Source organism: Equus quagga, chromosome 6, assembly GCF_021613505.1.
Source record: "Equus quagga isolate Etosha38 chromosome 6, UCLA_HA_Equagga_1.0, whole genome shotgun sequence".
Classification (NCBI taxonomy): domain Eukaryota; kingdom Metazoa; phylum Chordata; class Mammalia; order Perissodactyla; family Equidae; genus Equus; species Equus quagga.
Window position 1 is genome coordinate 4,134,035 of NC_060272.1, and position 6,648 is coordinate 4,140,682.

A 6,648-nucleotide genomic window follows, 5' to 3' on the forward strand; every position below is an offset into this window, starting at 1 on the left:
ACACACACGTGCACTGCTACGACAGCCAGACCCCACTGCACGCACATCCCCGGGGGGCCACCCTCCCGGGATCTACGTCAGCAAGATCCCAGCTCACACTCCAACGGGAGATGGCCTTACTCCATCAAAACACAGAGGTTCCCATCTAGAATTCCCACCCTGGAAGCTGCGGCTCCTCACACAGACCCCTGCCCCCACGCCCACCTTTCATCTCCACAGCATGCCTCTTTCGCCACCCCGAGGCTCATGAGGGGAAATACACACGCCAGCAGGAAAGGAGGAGGACAGCCCCCACCAGCCTGCACTGGGGTCTGCTCCTGGCTGTGGTGAGCAATGCCTGCTGCCTATCACCAAAACAGCTACCCATGTGGGAACGCTTCCCCACAACTGTCACTCCTCAAGCTGTGTGCCCAACACTGAAGCACCCGACACCTTTACAGGATGAACGCTCAGCGGGAATCACAGCGAACCTCATCGGAGCCCGCTTTTACCACAGCGTGAACAATCAGGAGATCCAAGCAGCACTGCCAGCAGAGGTGGGTGTCAGGCGGCGTGAGCCTCAGGGGCAGCCACCAGCAGCGGGGCTCACGCCCAGCAGAGATGCCACGGACAGAAGGGGAGCACCACCCCTCATGACCGCTAGTGCCCTTTCTAAGGGTCCCGACTGGGGAGACAGGCCTCCTGGCAATGGGAGAAAAAGAAAATCAGATCCGAGACTCTCCATCCGAGGGTCCCAGTGTCCCATCTGGAAGGGGCTTCTAGGAACCTGCCAATACAGCCAGCAGCCTGCAGAGGGCCCACGCTCCCTGCTCTGGGACTCGGGCACATGGGGGCAGCCACAGGCCAGCAGCACAACGGCTCTTGCCCAAGTCTCGGGCACCTGACTTGGGATCTGCCAGACTCAACAAACAAAATGGGGCTCCCTTATGGCTGCAGCCCCCAGAATGAGCTGTGATATGGCCACACATCTACCAACAACTACCACGGCAAGGAATGAAGGCCGGGGCTTTCTCCACCAACCCCTCCTCCAAAAAAGCAGGAAATGAAACTTTCCCAAAGTAAAGAAAAACTGTTCTAAAATTCAAGTTGATGAAAGTGTACTCCACAAGTACAATTACAGGCAGAGATGTTTTAAAATAAACATGTGAGTACAGATATGACAGAATCACCCCAAACTAGCAGCTTCCTTTATCAGAGACAAATGTCAAACACCAAAAAGATTCTAGCCAAGAATGTATCATTCTCCTTGATTCAATCAAAGCAGGGCACTGTTATAATCCTCCTGAAAGTATCAGCATAAACACTACTTTATCCAGGCGTGGCTGAAACTTCCCTGCGCAGGTGGGAGCAGAGTGTGCCACTGACAGTCCCCGCCTACAAAACAAGGTAGTGGCCGAGAAACGTCCTCAGGGCAGAAAGACCCAAGCTCTTAGGCACGGACTCTACTTTTTCCTCTAGTTTCTCTCACAAGCATTTACATCCTATTCCACTATTGGGGGAAACTCCAGAATCATGTAACCCAGACAGGAGCTTAGAACTATCTTCCCAAACAAAAGAGAGCACATCACTAACCCAGCTGACACCAAAACCCACTAACGAAGACTCCAGGCTGTTTGTTTTTGTTTTGTTTTGTTTTCAACACTGGCTAGCCCTGGATATCATCTTACATGAGGTATGATTTGAGGAAAAACTTGAAGGAAAACGAACAGGAGGACCAACTGTTGCAAGAGGGCTCTGAACACAGGAACAGCAGACAAGAAACAAAGCCAAGACTAGAAGGAAAATGAGCCAACTGGATGTGGCAATCGCTGCAGGCCACATGGGACTCACCGGCCACAGGAGGTCACTTTGAGAGAACAGGAGCTGTATCAGACATTAGTCTGGGACAGCCAGCGTAAACCAAGGCCACCTCAGACAAACCAGGCTTTATGGCCACCCACAGCCCCTGAGTTCCCAACCCAAACCAGGAGGAAGGGAAGGGAGGGAAGACACGTGAACACGGGCCAGGGGAGGGCCAGCCTGCCTCTGAGCACTGGCCCCTGTGGACAGATCACTGCACAGCCTAGGCATAACTTCCTCACCTGGGAAGGTGAGGCTGACCTTCAAGGGCACCTCCAGGCCCAAAACTCAAGGACTCCTCTGACACAGTGTACTGTCTAAAGAATGATAGCAGACTTCAAGCAAGGGAGAACGAGGGTAAGGACAGCTGGCAGAAGAGAAGGCGTAGGAGAGAGTGAAGGTGGGGTGGGAGGTTCAAAAGCTGGCCTTCCTGACATGCTTTCACAAAGGCAGGGGGAGGAAAAATGGGGGAAAATGAGTTAGCACTCACGGAAGGTGAGTGAAGCATTCCTCTGTACTAGAGCTGCATTAGTTCCAGAGAAAGGATGCTCCAGGCCCGGATAACTAGAGAGGGACACAAAAAACTGCTGCTGGGCCTGCACAGCAAGGAGACCACAGGGCTCGTGCTGGTCAGTACTCTCCCAGAGAGGAAACTTCTGAAGGCCTGGCAGGACACCCTTGCCACCAGCAGGCAAGAGAGATGCGCAACCAAGCCGCAGTCTGCCGTCGGAAGGGACCAGGGCTGCTGGAAGACCTGGGTCCCTGGCACTGTGCTGGACGCTATGACCACAGGAAGGCTCGGCCTCGAGGAGGAAAGAAAGCACCTGCCACAGGGCTTCAGAAAGGGATTCCCAAAGGAGGTGACCACTGCGTGTGGTCTTCGTGGATGTGCAGACACTCAGCTGTAGACCAATGGCAGAGAGAAGGCACACCGTCTGGATCAGAAGGACACTATCTCTCCTGAGAGGTGCTCCACCCACATCTGTCCAACAGAGGCCCAGAGTAACCAGCTCCTCAGAGCACCCACCGCCCACCCTGACCACTAGCCCCCCAGAAAATACTGTCAGTGACACATCACTGGAAGGGCTAAAACTGACTGTCAAAGACTTGGTAATCCGGCCTAGTCAACACCCCAGCCTCCACTTTTGCTAGTCCCCTAAAAATATTCTGACATAGTCCTTATTTCTATGGTCACACTTATTATCGAGCTTAGTTTCTGAACTACCACCTGAAATAGGAGGGCTCACCCGTCATCTGAGGAAGATGGGGCTGTGTCACACACATCAACCGACCCACCAGTGCCCACCCGGCAGGGCAGTGCTATCAGGGGGACCCCTGCACGCATATGCGAGAAGTCCCAAACGTGTTTTGTAAACCTCCACTCAAAAGGGGATGGCTTTGTTTTAGCAGAAAGAGCCACAGTGGTTTTCAGGAAAGCCATAACCAATAGAACATGGCTATAAAACAAAGAGGCTTCAAAGGCACAAGCTTTAAGAGGTGACGCTGATCCAATTTTCACATTCATCACACTACTTTCCAACTTCCTCATCTCCCTAACTCAAGGTCTCTGCAGCAGACTGTGTCAGTGCTGTCTTCCATTCACTCCCCTCCCTGGAAGAGGGGTACGCATCTTCACCACTGCCATGCCTTCCCACGGGCTCCTGCCAATGGCATGCAAGCACACAAGACAGGCACCAGCTCTGAGCAGGAACCACGCACGCAGGCCCCAAGCAGCAGCTTTAGGAGCCTCTGGGTGTGTGGGCCATGCTCCCCGTTGTTCTTCTTTAGACGAGAACAGCAGGCCCAAAGTGGGGCCGCTCCATCCCCTGGATCCTGGAGTACAGACAACACTTGGAGCAGAGCTCACACAGGCCCCAGGATCAACCTCCGCTGTCGTAAGCCATGGGGCGGGGGCTGTTGATGAACACAGCACCAGCCAGCAAGAGCCGGCAACACATCCACATTCCGCATTTCCCCAACAGAACTCATCCTGGAAAGGGAGGGAGGACATCTCCAAAAGACAAAGAGTAACAAAGAAAGAAGAACTGCTGAAGCAGTTAGGGCATTTAGAGTCAGACCCTTTTAACACTGAATGGTAAAAGTTAAAACCTCTTAGCTGGCTGAGATAGACACAGAATTCTCTGCTATTCAAAATAAGAAAGACTGCTCCCAACAAGGTACTTACTGCTCCACATAAACAAGGTTTCCCCTTCCTTCCCAAATTCTAAACACAGTAATCACATAACCGCTAAAGATTGCTGCTTTACGGAAAGCTCAAGAAGACAAGACACACAAATATGTCTGCAAGCTAGCCCTGAAAGAGCTCTTTCCTTCTCAGAAGCCTCCCTCAGTCTCCCCACTGATCGATAACCTATCCAGATGGTCACTGGGCTGCCAAGGCAGGGTCAGGAGACAGAGAGCCACCAGGACAGCTCCCCTTTAACCTCGAGGTGCCTGCATTAGTTATCCACCTTGACAGAAGAATCACTCTAAAACTCAGAGGCTCACACCACAAAACCATGATGAGCTCGCAGGTTCTGGGAGTCAGGAGTTCAGAGCAACTTGGCTGGGGGAATGCGGCTCAGGTCACCCACAGGGAGGCCACAAGGAGTCAGCCACTGGCCTGAAGACTTCCTCGAGGCTGACGGTCTCTAACAGGTGGCTTGCCCCCATGGCTGTTGGCAGGAGGCCTGTTCCTTGTGTCCTCACAGCATGGACAATGCCCGACATGGAGTGATCGTGAGCGGGAGCGAGAAGGAAGCTACGGTGCCTGCAACCCCAGGAATGCCACATGCTCCCCGTGAGAGTGAAAACCACCAGCATGCACACCCACTATGGGTGTCCTGCCTTCACAGGGAGTTACCATACCTTGTAAGTGAGTGCATCAGACGTTACAGCCATTCTGCGAGTGCTGACACACCTGACAAAGGAGCAGGACAGGCTCCCCAAGGTGACCAGAGAGCCTAAGGCTGAGTGAGGCCTGGAGGGCCCCCACCCAACGAGTGAGTGCACTGCGCCCTGGCTTCCAAATTCGCGGGTGAAACTGGGAATCAGGAGTATCTTCCACATAATGAAATTCAAAGCAAATTTTAATCACAAAGCAGATTGCGTCATACATCATTCAATGAAAATCTTCTTACTCAGGAATCTTTCAACTGCAACCAAGTGAGACCCAATTCAAACTGGCTTCAACAAAAGGAGAAATTAGTAGTTCGCACACATCAGGAGCCTTGGGTCATCCCTTCCCCTGCTCTCCTCACGTGGGCTGCCGTCTCAGGGACGCCCTTCCTCCTGAGACACCCCACTGCCAACAGCCCCGGCCACAGGCAACAAGCCCACCACCTTGGCCGCATCTGGCTGGTCTGTCTGACTCCAACCACCAGGCCAGTGACACAGAGCACCAGGGAGAGCCTTGCAAGCCCCAGGCAAACCTGCACACACGTGTGACTCAACGTGGAAGACGAGGCAGCCCCATGCGCCACGGGGACTAACCAGATGCAGACAACGGGATCGATCCGGGACGACGCAGCAGTACAGCGGGCTGTCATCACAACGGCTTTCACACACCGTCCAGAGTCTCACCATCAACCACAGCAAGCTGGCGGATCGCAGAGACCCAGACATGATCAACCACCCAACTCCAACCCACCTGCCCTCCCGAACAAAGGCAAAGTGGTGACTCACACCTAAACAATGTCACTGCTAGTGACACCCCAGTGTACCCACAAAGAAAACACCAGGGAACGCGGAGAAGTCATCTGCTTTCCACCACCTCAGTACTAACCGGGAGCACAGCGTGAGGTTGACAACGCACCTCCCGGCTCGCGCAGCCTTCACGTTCCACACGCAGCGAGCCACGTCAGCTCTCCCAACGAGTTTATGGGGAAGCTATTTTTGATGCAAGAAATTGTGACTTTCGGCACAGTTCTGGAGTGTGGTTTGCAAAGTTTAAAAATATAATTTTGTCCTATCACATTGTCAAATGGAATTTGTGATTTCAGAACAAAATGAGTAAAAATGAATCTCAAATAAGTTGTGATATGTAAGTTTAACGTAAATGGTCCATATTGTTGGGGGTCTGTGAAAACAGACATCCAGCAGTGAATTTCACCTTCTTGGCCCCCGCAGATTGTGCACTTAATTCCGCCTACTCCTACACCCCAGGGATAAAATTAGAATTTGATGATGGAGTCTATCAATAAACAGCACCTTCACCCAACATGCCCCCAATTTCTTTCAGTCTAAAATGACAATTAAATCACATTCGATCTTGTGGATTCCACTGTATCAACACCCAAAACAGGAGGACAGGGACCAGCTATACAAGAAACACCAGAAAAATATTTTAGGTGCAGTTTGCAGAAACAGCTGGTAGGGGGACAAAGTCTGAGGACAGAGGCAAGTTGACTGACACAACAAAAGCGTTAATAAGCCTTCGTCCTCCGTGAAGGAGCAATCGTCACAAACAGAAATCGCCAGGGAGGCTGGAGCACCAGCAGGCAGGGAAGAAGGGGGACATCCCATCCACTGAGGCCCCTGGGTGCCATGTGGGAGATGTGCTGTGCCATTCTCATTTTACAAACAGGGAAAACCAGGCTCCCAAAAACGGCATGACAAAAGTTAGAGAGAGAAGCAAGATTTGAAGCAGATCAGTTGCTGTGTTTCCCCCGAGCCACTGGGGAGGGCAGGGGGCACCAGGGGAGGAGGGAGGGAGGGACACACACACACACACACACACACTCACTCACACACAGGTCCAGAGAGTGTTGGAGGGGAGAGGCAGACTGGCTAAGGGCTTCAGGACACACA

At 52.6% G+C, this 6,648-nt stretch overlaps 1 protein-coding gene across 3 annotated transcripts in view; it reads right to left on the reverse strand.

Moving 5' to 3' along the window:
* Nucleotides 1-6,648, reverse strand: part of ARHGEF7 (Rho guanine nucleotide exchange factor 7) — a 155,394-nt gene that overhangs the window by 94,402 nt on the left and 54,344 nt on the right. The window contains exon 1 of one of the 3 annotated variants that reach the window (XM_046663780.1): nucleotides 2,113-2,117. The exons of the other annotated variants lie outside the window; for them this stretch is intronic. The gene's annotated coding sequence lies outside the window, so the exon portion shown is untranslated. Of the gene's footprint in view, nucleotides 1-2,112; nucleotides 2,118-6,648 lie in introns of those variants that run through there. 3 annotated transcript variants of the gene reach the window in all.